The sequence below is a fragment of the Lissotriton helveticus genome, chromosome 6 (genome assembly GCF_964261635.1).
Source record: "Lissotriton helveticus chromosome 6, aLisHel1.1, whole genome shotgun sequence".
NCBI lineage: Eukaryota > Metazoa > Chordata > Amphibia > Caudata > Salamandridae > Lissotriton > Lissotriton helveticus.
Genome location: NC_136067.1, coordinates 6,137,823 through 6,163,648, shown reverse-complemented (window position 1 = coordinate 6,163,648; position 25,826 = coordinate 6,137,823).

Genomic DNA, 25,826 nt, shown 5'->3' with positions numbered 1-25,826 from the left:
TAAATGTTACCCAGCCAGAGTCCAATGCTTTCCCTACTGTTGCACAGACTGGAGTTAAAATAGTGAATGTTACCCTTCGAGAGTTACAATGCTTTCCCTACTGTTGTAGAGACCGGAGTGGAAAAAGTGAATTTAACCCCTTTGAAGTCCAGTGCTTTCCCTGCTGTCACACACACTAGAGTGGGAATTGTGAATTTATCCCCTTTTAGTCCAATGCTTTACCTTCTGTTTCACAGACTGAAGCAGGAATAGTAAATTTGACCCCTCCATAGTCCAGAGGTTTCCTAACTATGGCACCAACTAGATTGGGAGTAGTAAATGTAACCTCTCCGAAATTCAATGCTTCGCCTACTGTTGCACAGACTGGAGTGGAAATAGTAAGCCTTACCACACAGACGTTCAACTCTTTACCTACTGTTGAATGACTGGAGTGGGTTTAGTGTAAATGTTTTTTCCCAGATTTTAATAATTGTTAATGTTGTTTAAATATAGCTACTATTATTATTTGTTTCATTTTATAATATTTTTATACATACATGGATTTGTTTGTATTACATTGTCTTTCAATGTTTATATTAATGTCTTTGTATGTTTTTAATTTTGTAATATCTTTAATGTTTTGCATTTAATTTGTTAATATGTTTTAAGTGTTCTGTATTTATATATATATTCAATGAAAAAACCATAGGTTTGAGACCATATATAGTTAGGTGAATATTTTAATCAAACAAAACTAATGAAATTCCCATATATAGTTAGTTGCACTAACTATATATTTCGCGCACCCGCAATCCACTGCTGATGATGTCACATATTACATCATTCATGACATGGTCAGTGACACCACTGATGACATCACTGATGACATCTCAAATGACATCACTGATGACATCACTGATGACATCTCAAATGACATCACTGATGACATCACTGATGACATCTCAAATGACATCACTGATGACGTCACTGATCATATCTCATTTGACATCATTGATCACATCACTGATGACATCATTCTTGTGCTAATACGATGAACCTCTTCAGACTCTAATATAACCTTAGATACACTCAGTGTAAACAGACACTCACACACTGTCACTCATCCATGGAGTTACTCACACACCGAGTCAGTCATGCAAAGAATCAATCTCACCTCCATTTCCTCAACTATACAGTTATACACACCTTACTTATTTAAACATATACTAACACATATTTACTCTCTTATACAATCCCTGATACAAGTTCACAATGATCCATACAGCCACTCACACATTCACTGGCTCTCATGCACAGTTATTTATATATGCCAACTCTCACATGTACTGTGTTTTACATATGTACTTACTTTGACATGTAGCATTGAGATATCCATTCACTCATCAATACACTCATGCACACAGTCAACCGCCCATGTAGCTGTTTCCACATGCACTCTTGAACTCATACACCTAGTGAATCAACTGCTCACACATCTATGCACAGAGTCACACACCTCCCAGCCACCCCCACACAAACTCAATCTCCCATAGAAATACTTGGGCAACCAATTAATAACACATATAGCCTCTCGTATAGCTAATGATCAACACGTGCAGCAGTTTACACCACAACAGACATACTGATGCACACATTCAGACAGTTTAGTCACTAACCCATGCATTTAGTACGACACATTTATTCACTCACTCATACAGTCAGTCACGCACCTACTAAATCCTTCATCCAGACACTTATACATCCACTCATTCTTCAATATGTAAAACATATTTAAACTTTATAGAAACACACAGTCACTGGATGATGTCATCAGTGATGTCATCAGTGATGTCATTTGAGATGTCATCAGTGATGTCATCAGTGATGTCACTGACCATGTCATGAATGATGTAATATGTGACATCATCAGCAGTGGATTGCGGGTGCGCGAAATATATAGTTAGTGCAACTAACTATATATGGGAATTTCATTGGTTTTGTTTGATTAAAATATTCACCTAACTATATATGGTCTCAAACCTATGGTTTTTTCATTGAATTTTCAAGGTTTTGTAAATGCAAATACCTAACTATATATGGTCTCAAACCTATGGTTTTTTCTGTGAATATATATATATATATATATATATATATATATATATATATATATATATATATATATATATATATATATATATATATATATATATATATATATATATATATATATATATATATATATATATATATATATCACTAAACAAAGTGTCCCTCTTTAAAAGACACGCTGGAGCACACGGGGATTGCAAAGCTTTTTAATGCAGACAGCATGACGCGTTTCGTCTTGCGACTTCCTCAGACGCTGTATGCACAAGTTAAAAACTTTTCATTGTCAGAGTTTTCAATGTCAGCCGCGCTCCACCCCTTCTGGCAATAGTGAAGAGGGACTGTTTTCATGTTCCTCCCCCTTCTCAATCACTCTGCTTGTGGCTGCCATCTTGTAGTGTGTTATAGGCGTTACCATTCGTGCCATTCTCCAGGTTCGTGATTTTCCACTTGAGTTATCTTTCAATGTTCCTGGTATCAACACATTGGCCCTGCCAGGGGTAAGTTGTGGAGCTTGATGGTCGGCTTAATTCCCATTTCGCCTACCGCTGATTTCGGATCCCGTTGTCTTGTAGACGATGTCAGTCATCGGTACTACATGTGTAAGTCACAAATCAGATAACCGGATTCCTTTTCATTGGCGGTTCAAGCAGGTTTAATATCCACAGATAGCTTAACAAACGCCGCTCTCCTGTTGAACTCCTTTAGGCGGGTGCATCCTTCGTGCAAACGGCAATGCACGTGTAAAAATCACTAAACAAAGTGTCCCTCTTTAAAAGACACGCTGGAGCACACGGGGATTGCAAAGCTTTTTAATGCAGACAGCATGACGCGTTTCGTCTTGCGACTTCCTCAGACGCTGTATGCACAAGTTAAAAACTTTTCATTGTCAGAGTTTTCAATGTCAGCCGCGCTCCACCCCTTCTGGCAATAGTGAAGAGGGACTGTTTTCATGTTCCTCCCCCTTCTCAATCACTCTGCTTGTGGCTGCCATCTTGTAGTGTGTTATAGGCGTTACCATTCGTGCCATTCTCCAGGTTCGTGATTTTCCACTTGAGTTATCTTTCAATGTTCCTGGTATCAACACATTGGCCCTGCCAGGGGTAAGTTGTGGAGCTTGATGGTCGGCTTAATTCCCATTTCGCCTACCGCTGATTTCGGATCCCGTTGTCTTGTAGACGATGTCAGTCATCGGTACTACATGTGTAAGTCACAAATCAGATAACCGGATTCCTTTTCATTGGCGGTTCAAGCAGGTTTAATATCCACAGATAGCTTAACAAACGCCGCTCTCCTGTTGAACTCCTTTAGGCGGGTGCATCCTTCGTGCAAACGGCAATGCACGTGTAAAAATCACTAAACAAAGTGTCCCTCTTTAAAAGACACGCTGGAGCACACGGGGATTGCAAAGCTTTTTAATGCAGACAGCATGACGCGTTTCGTCTTGCGACTTCCTCAGACGCTGTATGCACAAGTTAAAAACTTTTCATTGTCAGAGTTTTCAATGTCAGCCGCGCTCCACCCCTTCTGGCAATAGTGAAGAGGGACTGTTTTCATGTTCCTCCCCCTTCTCAATCACTCTGCTTGTGGCTGCCATCTTGTAGTGTGTTATAGGCGTTACCATTCGTGCCATTCTCCAGGTTCGTGATTTTCCACTTGAGTTATCTTTCAATGTTCCTGGTATCAACACATTGGCCCTGCCAGGGGTAAGTTGTGGAGCTTGATGGTCGGCTTAATTCCCATTTCGCCTACCGCTGATTTCGGATCCCGTTGTCTTGTAGACGATGTCAGTCATCGGTACTACATGTGTAAGTCACAAATCAGATAACCGGATTCCTTTTCATTGGCGGTTCAAGCAGGTTTAATATCCACAGATAGCTTAACAAACGCCGCTCTCCTGTTGAACTCCTTTAGGCGGGTGCATCCTTCGTGCAAACGGCAATGCACGTGTAAAAATCACTAAACAAAGTGTCCCTCTTTAAAAGACACGCTGGAGCACACGGGGATTGCAAAGCTTTTTAATGCAGACAGCATGACGCGTTTCGTCTTGCGACTTCCTCAGACGCTGTATGCACAAGTTAAAAACTTTTCATTGTCAGAGTTTTCAATGTCAGCCGCGCTCCACCCCTTCTGGCAATAGTGAAGAGGGACTGTTTTCATGTTCCTCCCCCTTCTCAATCACTCTGCTTGTGGCATATATATATATATATATATATATATATAAATATATGTATATATATATATATATATATATATATATATATATATATATATATATATATATAAAATTTCTATGGCAAAATGAAACCCCTCATTTTGTTCCTTTTCAAAATAAATGTATTAAGTGTTAACACTTTATTCCAATCAAGATGACTTCAGGTGTGCCATATTTTTGTCATAAGTAAGACTGTTAGCGCTCTAGTTGTTCTTTAGAACACTCTGGGACATTCTGTCATTGGGCTATAGTTGGGCTACATCTGGCTGATATTTGGGCTACATTTGTTTTTTTTGTCTCTGGTGGCCATCTTTGGGCTACATTGGGCTACATTGGGCTATATTGGGCTACATTGGGCTACATTGGGCTACATTTGGGCTACATTTGGGCTCTTTTGTCTCTGGTGGCCATATTGGGAGACTGCATATTAGAATTTTTTTAATGAAATATAAGAGGATTTGAGAAGTCACTCAAAATGTGCCCTAATTTTTCTTTCTTCAGCACTAATCATAATTTCTATGGCAAAATGAACCCCCTCATTTTGTTCCTTTGCAAATTAAATGTTTTAAGTGTTAACACTTTATTCCAATCAAGATGACTTCAGGTGTGCCATACTTTTGTCATAAGTAAGACTGTTAGCGCTCTAGTTGTTCTTTAGAACACTCTGGGACATTCTGTCATTGGGCTATAGTTGGGCTACATCTGGCTGATATTTGGGCTACATTTGTTTTTTTTTGTCTCTGGTGGCCATCTTTGGGCTACATTGGGCTCTAACATATATATAGCCCAATGTAGCCCAATATATATTTTTTCAAAGTTAATTTTCGTAAAAACCGCTGTAGCACATATTTTGAGACATAGCAAAGGCACATCGGGCTACCAGTCCCTACAATTTTGCCAAGTTTGGTGAAAATCCATTCAGCCGTTCGGGCTAAAAGTGAAGCCAACCGCCCTATGGAAATTAACATGGGGAAAACACGTTTTGGGACCCCCCTTTTTTCTCGGCCCCCGCTTGACGAATCCCCCCCCAAACTTTCAGGGAAGGACCGGAGAGTAAATGTACCATTTTCAGGAAAATTTCAGCCAATTCCGTCCATCAACGTCAAAGTTATTCAACATAGAATTTTGAAAAATCCCATAGGAAAAAATCCTAACTATATATACCTACTGGCGACCGCCAGTAGGTAATATATATAAATATTAGTATATCTATATGCTTTTTATTCTTATAATTAAAAATAGCTGAATACAAAATATGTTTTTAATACTATGGTTATATATAACACACACACATACACAAATATATTTAGGTGTGTATGTTTATATAATTATAAATGTATATATGGTATTAAATGTTACTTAAAAATATTTAAATTACATTATATTATTGCTATATTTAAGGTTTGCTATTTTAAACTATATATGTATTAAAAAACTATTCTAGTATGTTTTTTAACAATATTAGTGTCATAAAATACTTTGTTTCGATATTTTTGTACTTACCTTTATAAGTGTAGGTAAACTATATTTTTTGTAATCAACATTATTTACACAGTATTTATGTATCATTATATTGTTGTGATCGATATTATGTCTGTGATCCTTGGGTTCTGGGTTCAAGAGATGCAGGTCCAGTCCTTCTCACCCAGGCAAGAGAGCAGGAGGAAGCAAGTCAGCCCATCAAAGCAGGAGTCCTGCAGAGTGGCAGTCCTTGTAGCAGCGCAGCAGTCCTCCTTCTTGCCAGAGTATGCATAGGTTCAGAAGTGCACTCAAGTGGTGGTGTATAAGGTCCATCTTTCATACCCTGGTTCCCTGGTTCTGGGAGGTGGGAGAAGCTTATAGACAATGCTTTTGAAGTGCAAAAAGTCCTTGCTTCCCTTGCCCTAGCTCCAAGATGGCTGGAGTTACAAAGCAATGTTGTTAGGCCCTTTGTGTGGAGACAGAACACAGCCTATTCAGGTGTAAATGAGGCTGTGTCCAGCTCCTCCTTCCCATCCTGTCAGTGATGGCCCATCCAGTCGCACCTAAGCTGCATTGTGTGTGGCCATCTAGGAGGAATACACAAAGCTCAACTGCCAACCACACCCCTTCATGTGACAAGTGGCAGGCTACAGGCACCAAACAGATAGACAAGAAAGACAAGAAAATGCCAACTTTCGCACACAGCAGCTTGAGGACGTGTAGTGTAGACCGTAGGATCAGGACTACCCAATGAATTAAGTTTCGAACAAATCTAAAGGATCGCTGATGACAACACAATGTGTATGAGAGGAAAGAAAAACAATATGTAAAATGATTATGGTCACTGCTGCGCTCGCATCAAACAACCACAACCAAACCATTGCAAAGAAACATACACAGCAACGGGGAGGTTTGAGCCTATAAGACTGAAGCTGATTGTCCAGCCGTTCTTGGTCCAGAGGAGAACCTCGGAGAGTGTGGGCAAAAGGATTTCTGGCACACAGGGAACCGTTTATCAGACAAACTCACATTCTTTGGTCCCGTCTTTTGCCGTTGGTGATATTACAACGCGTCCACCCCTAGCCGTGGTCCATTGAAAAGGGGCCTTTATTGACACTAGAGCCACATACAGGCTCCTGATGGTGTTCAAATTCAGAACTGGGACATTTATGTCTATGCTTACCATAAAATGTATGTTTCAAAATTGGTGATAACTGTTTAAAAGAATTGTCATGCCGTGTTTTATGTGATGTTGGGTGCCAAAAATTATTATTAGAAGTGACATTTATTGTTTGTTTGTTCCTCTGTCTATGACAGACATAACAACAAATCACCCATAACATTTTTGACAAAAATAATGCAATGAATGTTGATTACGGTAATTGAGTTTCGCGATCACAATTGTAAAACATTATTGTTGTGAATTAACGTCAGGACTGGTCTTTGTTTGTTTCATATATAACTTTCTAAAAGTGACATTTTCAGAATTGCAATTTTAAATTCGACTTCACCCTGAGTTAGGATTTTAAATTGTGATTCCAGAGATGCCAAACATGAACGGATTATCTCTTTCCATCTGGAGATTAAACTTATAAAATGTAATAAGGCACATCCAATGTTCTTCTGCCGGAGAGATAGGCCTTGCTGTAGTGAAAAACAAACTTGAGAGTTGTTCACTATCATTACATGTAAAAGTGCATATCCTACTTTTTGAATACACTGCTCCCCGCCCCCTGGGCTGTCCAGGGCCTACCCTAAAGGTGACATATGTTTTTTGTATATAGCAGAAACTCGACCTGAAGGTATTAAAGTGCTTTACATGAGCACCAGTTGCATGACAGACGGACAGAATAATCTTAAGGCATGGGGAGATTAAGTGATTTGCCCAGAATCACAGGATGGCAGAGCCTCCCGCCACACTCAAACCTGGTTTTCCACCTTCAAAGTCAGCCGGTCTATCCGTTAAGCCACATCCCCAAGGAAGGTTCGGGCCAGCATAAGCTTTATTTTGCCAGGTCGAATTGGCAGTTTAAACTGCACACACAGGCTCTGCAATGACAGGGCTGAGACATGTTTGAAGGTCTACTTAAATGGATGGCACAATTAGTGCTGCAGGCCCACTGGTAGCATTTAATGTACAGGCCCTGAGTACATGTAGTGTCACTTTACTGGGGACTTCTAAGTAAACTAAATATGCCAGTTGGGTGTGGGCCAATATTACCAGTTTAGAGGAGAGAGCACGTTCACTGTAGCACTGGATAGCAGGGGTAAACTGCTCAGAGGTCCACGGATAGCAAATACGAGGTCAGAAAAATGAAGGAAGACGGCAGAAAGTTAGGGGTTCGACCACCCTAAAGGCTGACGGGTCTAACCCTGGTGCAGTCCATCACAAGTACTGCAGGGGCATATTAGCAAGAACCTCGTTAAAATTATCGCCATTGTAGCGGCAGGAAATTGCGGCTAAAAAGGCGAAAATGGGCTTGTTAATATGCGTTATAGAATACCAATAGAAGCCCAGGTTAGATTTCCTGCACATCTACCTGGGGTTCTATTGGAAGTCTATAACGCATATTAGCGAGCCCATTATCGCCGTTTTAGCGGACTGCCGGTACTGTTGCTTTTATAGTTCAGCTCCTCTTCCGAGAAGCGTAGGTACTATCTATTATTGAAGTGGTAATATAGTAGAGAAAAGTAATGGTGAGATATTGTGAAGTGAAGGCATTAGAGGTGGGTGGCGGACTGCAGAGAGGAGCTGTGAGTGGGCGAGACGGTGCAGAGCTCAGTGTGTGAGGGGTGGGGGGGTACCGCGTCTGTGCTCTGCAGACAAATGAAGGGGGGCAGCAGGGAGGGAGGAGGGGTAAGACACAGAGGGGAAGAGGGTGGGGCTGAGGGCACAGGGATAGGGAGAGGGGAGAAAGAAAGGAGAGTACAAGAAGTGGAAGACCATGAATTAAATATGAGATAAAAATTTGGACAAGAGGGAGTGAAAGAGAGAGAGGCAGAGGAGATAAGGAAAATACAGAGAGAGAGGAAGAGAGAGGGGGAGAGAGAAAGAGAGAGAGAGAGGTAACGAGAAGGAGAGAGAGAGAGAGAAAGAGGGAGAGTGGAAGAGAGAGGGGGGAGAGAGAAAGAGAGAGAGAGAGAGAGAGGGAGAGAGGGAGAGAGAGAGAAAGAGAGAGAGAGAGAGAGAGGGAGAGAGAAAGAGAGAGAGAGAGAGAGAGAGAGAAAGAGAGAGAGAGAGAGAGAGAGAAAGAGAGAGAGAGAGAGAGAGGGAGAGAGAAAGAGAGAGAGAGAGAGAGAGAGAGAGGGAGAGAGAGAGGAAGAGAGAGAGAAAGAGAGAGAGAGAGAGAGAGGGAGAGAGAAAGAGAGAGAGAGAGAGAGAGAGAGAGGGAGAGAGAGAGGAAGAGAGAGGGGGAGAAAGAGAAAGGACAGAGGGTGGAGAGAGAGTGAGAGCAGAGAGAGAAAGAGAAAGACAGAAAGAGAGAGACAGAGAGGGAGAGAAACATATGGAGGGAGAGAGTGAAAGGAGAGAGAAACAGAAAGGGACAGATGAAAAGAGAGAGAGACAGAGGAAGAGAGAGGAGAAAGAGAAAAAAAGCAAAAAAAGAAGAGAGAGAGAGAAGGAGCGAGGCAGAACAGACAGTTGGAGAGAAAGAGACAGATGAAGAGAGAGAGGGGGATAGAGTGAGAGGTAAAGACAGAGAGAAGGGAGAGAAAAAGAAAGAGTGCCTAGACACAAAGGGGGAGGCGTGGAACATAGAAACAGGGAGAACAGGAGACGGCAATGGAAGACAACCAGGGTTAAGAGATAGAGAGAGAGAGAGAGAGAGAGAGAGAGGCAGGGGCTTAGGAAGTGCGCATGTCGCCGTCAGCTTTAAGAGAAGTGTATGTAACAATGAGGTTCATGATTTAAGAGGCCTCTTGTCTTGTACAAGGTTGTGGAGGGGGAGACGGTGAGTGAGAGGGTGGAGGGGGTGAAGGCAGAGGGGGTGAGGTGAGAGTGGCAGCGATAAGAAGACCAGAGAAAATGAAATAGATTACTAATTGATTGATAAAGTGAGTGATCTAGAGAGATACCGAGAGGGGCGGGTCCCTCAGTGAGCCCACCCGTTGCACCCCCTCACCCACACAGAGCCATCGAAAGGGGCTGACAGAAGAGAGTGAAATCCACAGAAGAGTGACTACATGAAAGAGAGGGTGCGACACTCCGTCCCTCACACAGAGTGTAGGAAACTGGGTTTTTGTTGCAGTACCCCCACTTTTTGCCTGGTATCTGATGCAACTTTGACTGGGAGTGTGCGGGGTTCCTGCTCCCCACCTCCCCGCCTCCTGGCGTTCTTTCCCTGAACTGTATGATTGTTCCACGATTGGCCCCCTTTATGATTCGTGCAAGCCCCTAGTAAGTAGTACCGCTAGTACCTCGGTCCTTCAAACTAAAGAGGGTGCCAAAGGGCTGCAGCACAAGTTTCTCTACCCTTAGAGACCCCTCCATAAGATCATGCAAACTGCCTCTGCAGGCTGCGTGTCGTGGTGCAGAGAAATCCAAAGAGTCGACATGGCACACACCACTGTGTCTGGTGGCTCAGTGGACTAATGCGTCCACTGCAGGGACCTGTGTTTGACCTCTGGTCACAGGTTCAAATCCCGGCAGGTCCACTCAGCCTTTCATCCACCTGAGGTCGATAAAATGAGTACCATTGAGTTGGGTATCAACAAACATCTGTTATTCAGCGCCAAGATACCCGTAGTGGTGAACGTGCGCTGTACATATACACATGTTACGTTATGTTATGTGCCATGCCAGCACAACACTGCACGTGGTTTAGGTAACACACCCCCACCGCAGGCCTGACAGCCTTAAGATAGTGCACACTATACCCATGTGTGGGCACATCTGCCTGAGTGGATGTGTCCACGTGATATCTAAGTTCACCCTTAGATTTCACGAGTGCATAGGGAAGCCATGACGAGTACTTGGGCTGGACACTCGTGATTACGGGTTCTCCAGCTACATGTGTGTTGACTGACTAGCCTCGACCAGTCATCCACCCTAGACAGGTTTTTGACCTCCTTAGTTGAGAGCCTTCGCTCTTGGAGGTCAGGAACAAAGCCTGCTCTGGCCGGCTGTGTTTACACCTCCTCAAAACAGGAGCTCCCTTCCAGGGTGGGAACCTTCAAGAGCAATGCCGCCTTTGAAATGCGACCCAGGCTTTTCCAGCTAGTGGAAGATGCCAACACCTCTGTCCAGTCCCCACTCCTGGCGGGAGGACAAGCGGGAACATTTGTTAGATTAGGAAGTGTGCCCATATCTAGCCAGCGCCACCCCTAAGGTGGGGCAAGTGATGTGGACCCCACCTTTTAGATTCCTCCATCTTGTGTTGCAGGGAATCAGCCATTAGGGTCAGGGTTACGGCCACTTCCGAAAGGAAGTGGGCATATTGTGTGTGCCGTCACCGTAAAGGTAGGTAGCCCATTGGCTACTACCTGGTTCTCTCCTTAACACCCCTAAACGAGTGTTCAGGTGGCGTCCATCAAGCCAGAACTTCAGATTCGATGGACCCAAAGACGAGAAGGACAAAGAAGAGCTGCTGAACCCGAGAAGTTAGTGCCTGCCACCGAATTTTTGGTGTGAGCCCCTGCCTGCCACTTCAAGACTTGACAATCGAGGTGAACTGTCTTGCCCTGCTGCTGTGTGGCCTCTAAGAACTCCAGAGGACTATCGGCCTTTGCAATCTGCACAGGAACTCCCTAGAGTAGAGGAGATATTGACCTGCAGACCAAAGGCACCGAAAGCACCAACGTTTAACTCCCTGGCTCAACCGGGCCTGCAAGTCCCCTGTGTAGCCTGTCTCTAGAGAGCCCCCCTTCTCCATAGCCCACCAGCTACCAACTCCACCAACCCCCTGCTCCTGGCTGAATTTAGGACGCATCCGTCGAGCTGTTGGTGGGACATTGGACCTTGTCTTCCTGCTACTCCAGACCTGGAAGGCGAACCCCTGACACTGCCGGTGCTCTGTGCTTTACCTACCTGCTTTTTCCTCCCATAGGAACGTATGGTGAGCAATTGCGCACAGCTTTGAACTATTACCTCAACTTAGGAAACAAAGTACGTTTCTTTGCATATAGTTCATGGTTCAAAAGTATATATAAAAAATAATTGTTATTTTTCTAAACAGGTCTCTGATTTATTCTTGAGTGTGTGTCTCATTTATTGACTCTGTGTGTGTTCAACAAATGCATGAACACTCCCCTCTGATAAGACTAACTGCTCGCCCACACTACCACCAAAGAGAGCTACCTACCTACTTTTGCCTCGTGAACCAAGGGACTCACTGGACTCTCGGCACAGTGTACTTGGCTTTAGTGCACTATATAGAGAGACAGCCTCCCATACAGAGTCACAGGAAGGGACCGGCAGAAGAGAGCTAGGTTCACAGACGAGGGACTATGGGCCAGATGTAGGTGGCCAAATAGTGAGCGCTGTTTGCGATCGCTATTTGGCTGAGAGCAATCTAGGTGAGTTTTCAACTACTAGCAAAATAAGGAATCACAAAATTGCAATTCCTTAAATGCAATGTAAGTGGCACAAAAGAAAGTGCACTTTGTCCTTAAGGAATCGCTAATTACCACCAACTTCAAGTTGGAGGTAATTAGCGATTTCCTTTTAAAAAGCACTTTCTTGCTTTTTTAGAAGTGCCATGTTGCACACATTCATGCCCTTAGTACAGTGCACCAGGAGTGCCAGGGCTTGTAAACACAAATGCTGCTGGTGGGCCTGCAGCGCTGGTTGCGCCACCCACAGAAGCGGCCTAGTAAAATGTGCCTAAGGTCTGCCATTACAGAACCTGCGTGCAGTCTGGTACTGTCATGCTGACTGGGCAAGTGCACCCACTTGCCAGTCCCTAAAGCTTTCCTTAACTTCATAGTGGTCACCCCTATGGTAGGCCCCAGGGCAGGGTGCATTGTAAGCATAAGGTAGGACAAGCCCTGATGTGTGTGTCATGTCCTAATAGTGAATTACAGTCATTTTCGTTTTTCACAATTGTAAGGCTACCTGTTCTCATAGGCCAGAATGAGCTGCTGGAATTATTACACTCTATAATCCCAACAGACTCAGAGAGCATGGTAGAAAGTCAAGTTTAGTATGCCTGAACTCAGAGTAATAAAATACATCTTTTAGTAAAGTTTATTTGAATATCCTGTGTTTACAAATGCTACTTTTAGAAAGTTAGCATTTGCTTGCCTGACCATTTCAGCCCGCCTCTGATAGGATGTGTATCTGCTGTCTGGTTTCTGTGAGTGACAGGGCTGGGGGATTCCAGGAGACAGTCTGGGCTGCCAGGTGGTGAATAGAGGGATTACCCCCAGGATGGGTGGAGGGAGTGCCCCTTGACTCTGAATAGGGCTGTGCTCTGCCACCACAATGCTGGCTCCACCCCCTGCGGAGCGTCTGATGTCTCTGCCTGCAGACTGAAAGAAGAAGCCAGAGTCACCAAAACAAAGTGCTCCAAAACTGGCTGAACCATGCTCAGGCCCCTGGCCTGCAAGAACAAAGAATTTTCAGTATAAAAGTAGGAGCCCTGCTCCCAAGAAACTTTATCCTGTTTACGCCAAGAAGAAACTCTGCTCGAAGAGAAGGACCTGGGAAAGCTGCATGGAGGACTCCTGTCTCTAGCCTGAGAGACTGGCCTGTGGTGGGTGCCTTGCTGCAAGAAGGAGAGAAGACAAAGACTGAGAGAGACTGTAATTCAACTTGTGCATCTTTGTGAACAATCTCCAAGGACTTGCTTGTGAACTTGCCCCCTGAACTGCGCCCCAGGAATATTGGGCGCTACCCACTGAGGGAGGAGCTGCTGCTGGCGTCGCCTGTCCCTGCAGTGCTGCCCACGGAAAGTTGAGTGTGCTGTGCCCGTCATCGCGCAATTTGAAGAGCCTGTGCAACCCCCTGTCCTGCCAAGCATAGTGACTCCTGGCCCCCGAGCCATACCTCGCAACGCAAAGCAAAGGACCCGTCCGGTCCGAGCACCATGACCCTGTGGCCCCCGAGCCGTAGCTCGCATCGTAAAGATAGGACTCCTGCCCGTGTTCGCTTTCACCCATGTGGCATCCTGTTCGCAGCGCCCCGCCGCTGTGAGTGATTAGCTGCGGCCCGTAGTGTGGCTGGAGGACGTCCCGCACCGTGCTACAAGGTCCGCTTCGACCTTCCAAGAAGATAAAGGTACTGTGCAAATGTAGTGTGCTGAGCACGGCGCCCCGGACTGCAGTGTCCATGAGGAGCGCACCCTCGGATCAAGCCTTGCCCTACAGCGCTGAACGCACCGTACGCGTGAGACTCCAACCACCTGTCTCACCATCGTCATACGAGTCGCACGGCAGCAGTACGACCCGTACCTTTCCTGTGCATCAACCGCGCTGTACGCATCTAACGCGGGGCGCGTGAGGTTTAGCGAGGCCTTTCCTTTGTTATCATACGGAATGTACAGGAGCGCTTCGAAGCGCACAAGCCTTAATGAACAGCGCCACAACAATATAGACAGTGCCTGAAGTGCAGTGAAGCCGTTTTTAGAAGTATTTAACCCCTTCCAAGTACTGAACATTGCAACTAAGGCCTACATCTTGCTTTGAACATGGTGGCATCATTTATAAAAGAGTTACTGGCACCATTTTGAAATACTGAGCCTGTAATCTGAAGTCAGCTGAGAGTTTTTATATAAAGGATATATTTTTACAGAACAACAGTCTTGTGTCTCTGTGTGGTGGGTTGATAGGTTACTGTGTGTGTTATAACAAATGCTTAACCGTATGTACTCTGAGGATTAGCCTTGTCTGCTCGCGCCACGCTGCCTAGAGGGTGAGCAGGGGTTATTCCTGGGAGTAGTCCTTTGCCCTGACTAGAGGAGAGGGTCCCTGTTTGTCACAAGTGCATACCTGTGCCAACCAGAGACCCCCAATTCTAATCCTCTCAAACTCACCACTCAGGAGGGCTTGAAGATAAGTGATATATATAAAGTTCTGCTGAACAGGGGGCTCAAAATATGTGATGCCAAAAAAATCCTCTCACTGACTCTCCCCTTTCCTCCCTCACGCTCCCCACTCCCTTCAGAACCACCTCACACCATCCTACCCCTGCCCCCCCCCTTCCCATCACACATTCATGGAGGGGTCAAGAGAATCAGGTCCTCTGAGACATGATGACCTGTGGCGCATGGAAAGAACTTATAGAGCTCTGGGTCGCCCTACCCTCAGGACAGATTTGTTGTAGTAACTACAGGTGTGAATGAAAATAAGAATGTTTATTTATTTCTTAAAAGAAGTGGACTTAAAGTCCCACTCACTACACCAATGGCAGCACCAACAGGTGCAAAGAAATCTTCACCAGTGGGAAAGATTCCTCCTCACCAGCGGCCGCCTCCAACTCGATCACTCCCTCGCGGGGCCTCTGTATCAATTGAAATAATTGCAAGAAGGTAGAGTGTGTCACTTTTACAACGCTGCCTCTTCGTTGCCTTCAATCTCTTGAGCCCTTCACTGCACGGAGCTTGAACCCGAGAGAGCTTTCTGCCCTCCTGGGGAGACGTGCTAACGACTGCCAGGAAAGGAGACACTGGGGGCCTGTACCGGTGAGAGAGGTGTCACCTCCCACCTGCAGGATCCACACGGCGTTGGCCCAGAGGGGGAGCTTCAACCACCTTTGAAGAGCAAATGGGCACCACTTGAGAGAGGGGTAGCCCCACCAGGCTGGCACCCAGGAGAGAGAGGGAAAACCTGTTGTCGACCCGTTTTTTCAGGGGCGCCCAGCCCCCTTAGTAAACACACCTCTAGGTCGGGTTAGGGAGCTCTGGACGCCGAGTGAGGAGTTCTGCCATGTTGGTAGTGGACAGAGGGGTGCATTTTGGGATAGCCACATGCCACAGTTCCCAAGAAGTGGCCATCATGAGGGAGGGAGCCATGTAGCCCATTGGCTACCAACCACATCTACCCTGAGGGCACTTTCTGAACCTAAATAGAATACCCTTGGCACTCTGAACTCAAATTGCAACTAGGCTGGAAGAAAGACTAAAGAAGGACTGCCCTTGTTCGCGGTGGAACCAGCAAAGGGAGGCTCGACTGGTGTGGACTGCACCTGCTGAACCTGGTGGCTAGCAAAGAAGAGGGACTGTGTCTTCTGTGTCCTGCTTGTGGAGACGTCATCTCCAGGGCCCATCCAAATCAAAGAGACCCCAAGGGTCCACTGGCTGACCTCTTTTTCACAGCACAGGGCCACAACCAATGAGAAGCCTGCTGGGGCAAGTTTGTAGCCCGGAATCTTCAAGCTGCCACCAACCACCGCCGCCATGCAGCACCGATGCTCAAAGTCGCACCCGGGTTCACCAAACCTGTGGGAGTCATCAGTCTGCAGCCCATAAGAAGCCAAGTTATCACCCAGGGAAGTATTTTGCTGTGACCGCAGGACTGGGCGACTGGTAGCCTAGTGGCAACCAGACTTCTATCTGCACCAAGAGAGGACTTCAAAGGACGTTGACCCTGTAACCAGAACCACCTCACCCCCTTCACGGACCGAGGAGTAACCACAGAAAGGCCTGCATCGACCGCATCACATTTACAGCATCCTTGAGCAGCTTTTGCAGCCCGCATCCCTTGCATCAGGACCACTTCCGTAGGAATCGACCGTACTAGGGACGAAGGGCCTGGAACTGCCTGGAGACGGCTTCACCTGTAAAGGTAACTGACTCAGTCTTGGGACCTTGTTGGCCCCCCTAGCTGGCTCCCCACTTGAGTTGGTCACTTAAAGTGACTGTTATACAACTAGGCCAACTTTTTGGTCAAAACTGTTTTGATGAATTTGTCAACACTTGTTTGCGTTTGAGTGAAATGCTTTGTTTAATGTACCTTGTTTATTCTGGTGTCTAAAAATGCATAAAAATACAGCATATAATTTTAAATTGGTGTCAGATTTATTTGGTGTCTTGTCAATTTCATTTTCATTTGTTTTGAAACTGTTCAATTGCTTTACACGTTTTCCTTTGTGTAAGTCTTGCTGCTCAGAGCCACAGCTACTCAGGGTTGAGCTGAAGGTTTGACAAACTAAGCCTCCTTGTCCTACAGGGGATGGTAAGTGTATTACACGGTGATGTGTCACCACCACACCATATAATACACCCCATTTCCTCACAATAACATAACAATCTGTGTGAAGTACAAAGGGTGGTATATCCATGCCTTCGCGGCTGTGACTTAGAAAGCTTTGTCTCCAAATCTGCCTACGAACGTCATGGAGAGAGAGGACGTGCGTGAGACACACGACATGGACAGAGAGGACGTGCGTGAGACGCACGTAGGCGTTAGGAAGGAGGTGAATGGAAAATATGTCTACTAAGAATTCTGACGAGCGCTGATCAATGGCTCTGCGTACACTAGTCATAGCTTTCAAAAGAATCTTGTTTTCACCGGAAGTCAATGCTTCTGAGCTAGTGTGGGCGTAATCTTTGTCCTTCTCCATACAAGGATTATTGACCGAGCAGCTGCATTCTGGAGCACGTTTGGCTAATCAAGACCCCTGGTGGGCGAGGCACATGCTAGCATCCTTGTCCCAGTCAATACTCGTGAGGCGATCTCGGGGGCATGGCCGAGTCAGCTAAGATGGCGGACGTGCTCGCCCGAAGCTCTGTGGGGCATATTATCAAGACAGGTGATAAAATTATCGCAGCTTTATCGGCAGAAAACTTCCGATAAAGCGGCGATAATGGGCTTTATAATATGGTCTACGGAATTCCAATCGAAGCCCATGTTAGATGTGAAGAGATGCCGGGAAGAGGGACAGACTTGCGGCCCCAACCAAAATGGCGGCGCCCGGTGGCTGGTGAGCAGCCCGGAGGGGAGGTAGCAGGCCATGGCACCCCACTCCACTCGATATGATCTCCTCAAATTACAATGAACACCTACTAGAGGTGAGAGAGGAGACCCGGACCGAGTGGTGAGTCTGAACTGCTGTGAGAATGCCTGCGCTCGGACGCAAACCACCACGGCCCTTCTTGCTGCGTCCTTCTGGAGGGAGGAGCAGCAACACGCCTGGGAGACGGGGCAGCCGCGGAGACCTTGACCACTGAAGTGCCCAGAGCAGATAGCACTGACAGATGGTATAAGCAAAGCTCCAGAGCACCAGCCAATGGGGTCGGCCCATGCTGCGTGAAGCAGTTCCATAGGCGAGCGTCACCCAGCAGCTGGGGATCAATCCGGCGGTGGGATGGGGTGTCCTGGCCTGGTCGACACAAGCCAGACCAGCAGGACATACCCACAAGCGGCAGGTGAGGAGGTTTGGATGGGGCGGTGAGGCCCAGTCTAAGTGGAATGGCCATGATTGGAGGGAGACCGCCACACCCCGCTATGCGGCACCCCACATGGCAGTGGGCCAGAGGCGCAGACAGGAGGAAATATTAAATGCGGAGACCCTCATAACCAGAACACCGGGTGCGGGGAGAAGCAATACATACAGAAGCAGCAGCGTGCCTGTAGAACAACTTCGGATGCCCTAACCATCACACGATGACTCCTCACCCCCAGTAGGGAAAGTCGAGGCCCACTATAAAGTAAGAGGAGCACTGGCACGGAGCCCCCCCTTCAGAACCAGTTACACAACTTCGCACCCCGACCAGGGACTTCCTTTAAACCTTCCGGTGACTGCGGCTGGGCCCTCGCCACACATTCGGACCATGCAAAAAGCACAAGGGGAGTGCCCGCAATGCTTTACATCACCATCGAGGTGTGGCGTGAATGACACAGCTCCATAGAAGAACAGCAGGGGGTAGGGCCTATGCGACGGGGGCCTCTTGCTCTAGCATCCCTCCACTATCCCCACCAACCCAACCCCAGTCCCACACATTAGTACCACCTCCGCGCTAAGAGGTGCAGGAGCACACCTTCCCCGAGCCCCAAGCCTTGTTTGTGGTGCAGGGTGAGGAGCATTCCTATAAAATTATAGACAACACCAACTGTTGAAACCATCATAGCCTCCTGCAGGGTCGTTCTAGGGCAAAACTTGCTCTGTAACACGCCCACAGGGATCCCCACCCCACCCGCAGAAGCCAGCCAGCAGACCTGGTGCATGTGGACATATGGAGAAGGGGACAAGATACCACCCCTTGTGGAGTGAGCCCCGGCGAGCTGTCACAGTGGAGCACAGCAAGGTGTTCTCTCCTCCTCCCCTGGACCATGGGGAGGCTTCACTTAAATGTTGGGATGCAGGTGCTCACCCCAATACCCGGCACCTCCTAAGGCACCAAAAGCCAGCAAGGGGGCACGGAGAAACCGGCCATCCTCTCCATGTCCGACAAACTGGTATGGACCCCATATTTGGGGCATTAGCCACGGACCTCAACCTACTCCAGGATGACCACCGCAAACTGGCAGACAAGGTCACAGATGGTGGGAAAACCTTTTCTACCTTACAGCCCTGAGCAAAATCACAGCAGGAGATACTACAAGAAATACAAAGTCGGGTTGCGATGCTGGAGGAACGAACGGATGACCTGGAAGAGTGCTCATGGAGGAATAATTTTCGAGTCCTCACCCTACCGGAGGGGGTCGAGGGGCGGGACTCCATCAGTTATGTGGAGACATGGCTTAGATCCTTAGAATTAACAGCTTTCTTCTCAGTGGAACAAGCGCACCGGGTCCCCTCCTGGACTACTGCTGCTGAAACTCCTTCACTTATGCCATAGAGATGTGGTGCTGTGAGCACCACATCAAAATGGACCTATTCGAGTAGAGGACAAACACGTCTTGCTCTTCCCTGACTACCACCGAGAGGTGCAATGCCAACGATCATCCTTCCTGGAAGTAAAGCGCCACCTCCGCCAACGTGCGATACAGTACTCACTGCTATTCCCAGCACGCCTCAAGATAATACACGACGGAACCACCACCTTCTTCACAGATCCAGCCGAGGCGTTTGACTGGATTGAGCAGCATCTCCAGGAACATCTGAACCACTAACCAGGACGAACAGACCGAGCACGAGAACCGCTGACCAGGTATCACTGCAGAAAGAAAATCTAGCCACGCTCCAAATCATTGCCTCCAAGTCCCCTCACTCATCTGTATTACAATCAAGATATAATTAAAGTACCAGCAGTACAGCTAAGATGGGCTCTCGGCCTGAAAATCATCCTTGATTCATCATAGGCCACACACATTGTTAGCTAGGGCCCAAGTACGTTCCCCCCCCCCACACTACTCTAATGCGCAAGCATCATGTTCGGTTTGGACGTACTGCCTGTTGAGGTAAGTCCTCATTATTGGGAGAAACTCCCTCCCCAGTTCTCACCCTGTCACTTGACTCCCTCTTACACACCGAACCCAACCACAAGGCGGGTGGGTGCCATAGACCTCAGAAACCTGCAACAGTCGGGGAGTGTTGGACTTGGCCCTTTGCCCGGAAATTTTTTGCTTTTTGCTTCCCCTAATCCAGGATGTCCCCCCATTGTAACAAAGTTGTATAGGCCCCGTGCGGTTGAAATGCCCTGGGTAATGTCAAAATCAATGCTAGGTGCAGGTGCTCTCTACCCTCAACATGGCTGCCACTGACCCCTGTTACTGCAGCGTGGTCTTGTTAAGGCGCATTCTAGTTGCCAGGAGCTGGCGGGGACCCCAAACATTGTTGCCATTCCAGCCTGCCTTGCCTGCCCACAGTTAGAGTAGGGAAGCTCCTGGCACCTTCTAGAATAGGGGCGGAGCCTAGTTTTGCCGCCTTAGAGGGTGGTCACCTGACCTGGGCCTATAAAAAGAAAGGGAGGGAAACTTTCGAGTCAGTTGGGGCATCACTGACCTGGGGGACCCACGCAGGAGATTTAGGCGGTAGGGCCTAGTCAGGGACTTATGCCACTGGGAGTGACAGGGCTTAGGTGCTGCCTCTTAAGTTGAGTGAGGTGCCCTGAACTAACCCACTGATCTGGCCCGGCGGGAGGGGAACCCAGGGACCATCTACAGTGACCAGCTGAGGATTCCTGTCAGCAGCCCCCAACTCAACCCCCCTTCAAGAAACCAAGAAACTGCTATTTACAAGGGCGCTAAAACGATCAAGCGCCAAAAAGAAGTCTACCTGCGCTTACCAGGTACTGGGCTGTGTTACTTCTGCGCCCCTTAATCCTGACCTGGACCCCCCTTTGCTGATTTGCCACTGTCGAGTGGCCTGTCCTGCTTGAATTGCCTGGACTGTTAACTGTCCTGCCCTGCCTACCCAGCGCTCTTCTACTGTGCCCCCTCTGAAAGCGCTGAGATCTGCCTTATAAGCGCTATATTTTGCCCCCAGGCGCTGGACTGTCCAAAAGTGATTTGAATTGAACTGCGTTGCCAAGCGCACAGCCCTTAGCACTGGAGATCCAACCTGTGGACTGCCCCTAGGCGCTACATCCCCCAAGCGCTGTGCTGCCCTGAGGCGGCGCAAACGCTGACCGGACTTGGAGCGCGCTGTTCCTGAGGCGCTAATCGGCGAGGGTACCCACCGCCGCTGTCCCGGGTCGTCTGTGTGCCTCGGAGTGCTGTGGGGCTAGGCGCTGTGCAGAAGATGCGTGGTTGCGGGGCGACAATCACCGCGGCAGCCCAGAGGGCTCTTGGGACCCTGCTCCTGCCGTCGCGGCCCGGCGCTCCCTTGGTGGCGCCGGCACCGTGCTCATAATCCCCCTCGGCGGCCCCCGGGACCGGGAGAGGGCCGCCGCAACATTCCTTCAGGCCCCGAAGCCTGAAACCAGCGTCACGTGACGGGGGTGCCAGCGAAGACTCCGCCCCCGCCGTGCGCTCATTGGTTCCCTGCGCTGCTCCCCGCAGGCCGCGCTGTTATTGGCGGCTGCGGGGCGCCCTTGCTCCTGATTGGTCCCCGGGCCCGGCAAACACAGGGGAAGGCCCGGGACCGGGAGAGACATCCATGCCGGGGCTCGGGAAGTGCACCGGAGCCCCCGCCCGCCACTGACATCGCTGGAGGGCTCAGCAGGAGAGTGTGAGCCCCCCATCATTCCCCGGAGATGCCGCAAGGGACCTGGAGGGACGAACAGGAGAGGTAACCCCTCGGGGAGGAGGGCGGAAGGCCGGAGGAGGCCCGAGTTCACCCCTCCCCAGGGGGGAACTGTTGTTGGGCCCCGTTGGCCCACATTGGCCCCTGCCAGTACTGTGAACTGGGTAAGAGTCCTACCAGCCACATCTGGGCCTGAGAGTGATATAGTTAAACCCTGGCTAGGGGTCGGCTACTGGTTTCGTTCCCCGGGGATCCCCTAGTTGCCTTAAGATCTGGCGAAAGAACTGTGCCCTCTACTAACTACTGTATTTGGGCCCAAAGAAATGTGGTTTACCTAATGTGATGTTGCCTGAGCTTTAGTGACATGGGTAATCCTGAGAGTTGAAATGTTTATCCCCACCTGATGCGATACATCTTCTTGCTAGATGAAAGGTTTTGTTCCTGCCTCAGGAAATAATTAATTTTACCTGCTGAAATGATTCTTTTTGCCTAATGAATGGTCGGCCAGGGTTTCTAAAGAAATGTTTAGCCCTGCGACAGGAGTTGTTGATTCTCGTGAAGAGGGATGTTGACTGATTGCCTCCAGGGATCTGATTATTCCTGATTCCTGAAATGTTTTACTTATGCTCAGGCAAGTGCCTTCTCCCCCTGCTACTCCAGCAATTTGCTGGTGACTACGGTAATGGTTATACCTGATGCCAGGTTTATATCTGATGAGCTGGTGATTTTTGAATAAGGAAATCCTGTGGGAGAGGGCTAATACTACCCAGGTTAAATGAAATGTTTATTTCTGCCTTGAGGGAATGGTTTTGAATTCCTGTTAAAATAGTGGCCTAATGCCCTGAGGACTCCGGAATAAGGAAGTGTTAGTATTCCTGCCTGATCTTCAATGAACTGTTTTACTCCTGCATGGGGAAGTGTTATATGTTCCTGCCTAATGCAGTGTTCCCTAAGTACCTTTAGCTACTCCAGGAAATGTTTAATGCTGAGTAATGGAATGGTTATGATTTCCTGCTCAAACGGTTATTTCCTCATGAAATGTTCATGCCTGCATTTTCCAGTAGGACTGCAGGGAATTCACATGAAAGGGTGATTTCTTCCTGTCTAATGAATGTTTTCTTTTTACCTCAGGAAATGTTAGGCCTGATTAATAGGGGAAATGCACTGCTTATTCAGGCATCAGGTAATGTGATGGTATTTAATGCCTAGTGAAATGTTTTACATTTAATGAAAGGTTTTATCCTCATTTAATGCACTGTTTATTCCTGCTAAAGAGTTTATGTAATGTTCACCCTTGCTTGGTGAGACGTTAATTGACTTGCCTGCTGATCAGGTTACTCACCTGAAGACCTGTGGACTCTTGCTACAGGATATGCTCATCCTTGCCTGATGAGCTGTTTGTCCCTGCTAATTCTTTCAGGAAATGTTCTATTCTGGTTTAAGCCATGCTGATTTCTAATGCAATGAAATGTTTGTTGTGAAGTAATGAAATGCTAATTCTCTAATGGAATGTTATTGCAACATGTTAAATTGGATATTGAACTGCTCCCTTTTCTCCCCTCCAATGAAATGCTTTGATGAGTAATTGACACTGTGATTTTCCACTCCTGAACCTTGACCTTAGGTAAAAAGTTATCGTTTTTAATCAAACTCACTGGAGTGGCGTCAGTCATTGCGTGTGTTTTAATGTCTCAGTGGATGTGTGTGCTGTGTAGTCACTTAACACCTAAGCTTTCGGGTGCCTACCTGCTCGTGCCAGGCTACCCCGTTCCTACACGGAGTGTGTGAGGCTTGCTAGGCATCCGCCCTAGTGTCCCCCGCCTCCTAAGTTTCATCATGGCACCCATGGCTGATGCTTGTTTCCTCACTCTGAATGTGCAAGAAAAATAAATAAATGTAAATCCCTATTTGTAAAGCTCAAACTAGATTCTAGATTCTGGCTAATCCTTATACCAATTGAGTCATGATTTTTAAAGGATGAAGCTTCATAACACAATCGTGGGAAATCAGCTCATCCTTTAAAAATCACGAATCAATTGGTATAAGGATTAGCCAGAATAGTGCAAACCCGGATGTGTAACTTTATGAAAAATTGTGGTGTCTGTTTAATGTTTCTCTTATTTTTTTTATTTTTTATCTTGTATAGGGATCTAGTGCATTTTGAAGGTTACACTTATTATTATTGTGTTATTTCAGGAACAGGGTGTCTCTCGAGTGACCACAGTACATACAATGAATGTTGGTGCGGTTTTAAATGAAATAAATTTCAACAATTAATTGCAAATCTGCTTGTAAGGAGGAGGTTATGTATTTTCACTTTTTTAAATAAATTATGTGATTTATAAAATTGTTTATGTTATTATTGTTTTGTAGAACAGTTTCTATTTACTATTCATTAGAGTTCTAATACATGGGCTATTCGTGTGAATTGATTGACAGTAATCAATTTGTCCGCCAAGGGATCTTTTGACTGTACTATTGAATAGCACTCCAATCCCCTGGTTGGTTAAAGGGGTCACTCTCGTTTTTGCTACACTTCTATGACTACTACATTGAAGTCTACAGAGCCCCGGGGCAGACCTGGTTAGAAACAGTAGACTGATACCTCACCACCCTTCTTTTGTCCCAACAAGACCTTCCTTGATGCGGTGATCAAATCCACAGATGTGAAGCAGGCGATTCGAGCCTTGGCTCGCAACAAAGACCCAGGTCTAGGTTACCCACCCCTAGAATACTATAGCACCTTCGCCACTCTCCTGGCACCTCGGCTGGTGGATAAGTATGGGGCGGCGCTAGAAGGTAGGGAACTCTCGGGCTCACTCTGTGAATCGCGTTTAGAATTATTTTTAAAGCAAGATATTGGCAGACCGCGACACCCAAGAACTTCCAACACTTGTATATCTGGACCAGTGTGCGTTTGTCTCAGGCAGGGGTACCTCCAAAGATATCAGTCGATTATTCCATGTCCAGGATCAGGTACTGGGTCGCTTCTCTCGCACCTCTTGCCTGATCCCGGACCTGAAGAAGGCCTAAATACCCAGGACCTCATTTATGAGAAGTGACCCATCGCTGCGTGAAAATAGTGATGCGTCACCTTTCACTGTGTCCTCCCTGGGACACCAATGATGCGTCATATTTAATGTATGACGCATCATGTCGCAAGGAGTTACAGATACGTGAGTATTTCTGACGTATCTGTAAACGCAAAAGTCACGCATTGCTGGAGTGTGTCACAAAAGTGACGCAACTCCAGCAATGCATCCTTTCACATGGGGCAAGCCCCATGTGAAAGGGCTTGTGTCAGTCTTACGCCTGCTGTGACGCAGGCGCAAGATTTTGACGCAACAGCATCCTAAAAGTGACGCAGTGAAATCTCATAGATTTCACTGCGTCACTATTACGAGGCTTCTTGCGGGTGAACGCCCGCTCTGCATACATTATACCTGACGCAGGTATAATGTAGCGCAGGGGTTTACAAAGTGACACATCTGCTTAGATGCGTCACTTTGTAAATAGTGCGCATCTGGAGGCATGTTTTACGCCGCCGATGCGTCACAAAAAGTGACGCAGCGGAAGCGCAAAACTGACGCAAGGCCTCATAAATGAGGCCCCAAGTCCTGGCCCTATCTTTTCGCTGTCCTCCAACGCCTGGAGGAGTGCCCCACACTCCAGGCCTACACGAGGTTACTTTACACAAATCGCATGTTCCGGGTTCGCCTTGGCTGCTACATCTCACCTCCCTTCCCAGTGTCTCGAGGCACAAGTCAGGACTGTCCGCTCTCCCTCCTGATCTTTGCCTTGGGGATGGAGCCTCTGGCGATTCATCTCTGGGGGAGGGTAAGAATTGGGGGATCCCAATAGTGGGTGTCACCCACAGGGTATCCCTGTATGCGGACCACCTGCCACTCCATAATAGTGACATCACAATGAATTAAACACATCTGGGCCACTCGCGCAGACTTCGCTGCAACGGCTGGACTGAGAGTCAACTGGATGAAATCCTCTATATACCCACTTAACCCAAGCAATCCACCACAAAAGGTATGCATTGGGGGCGTC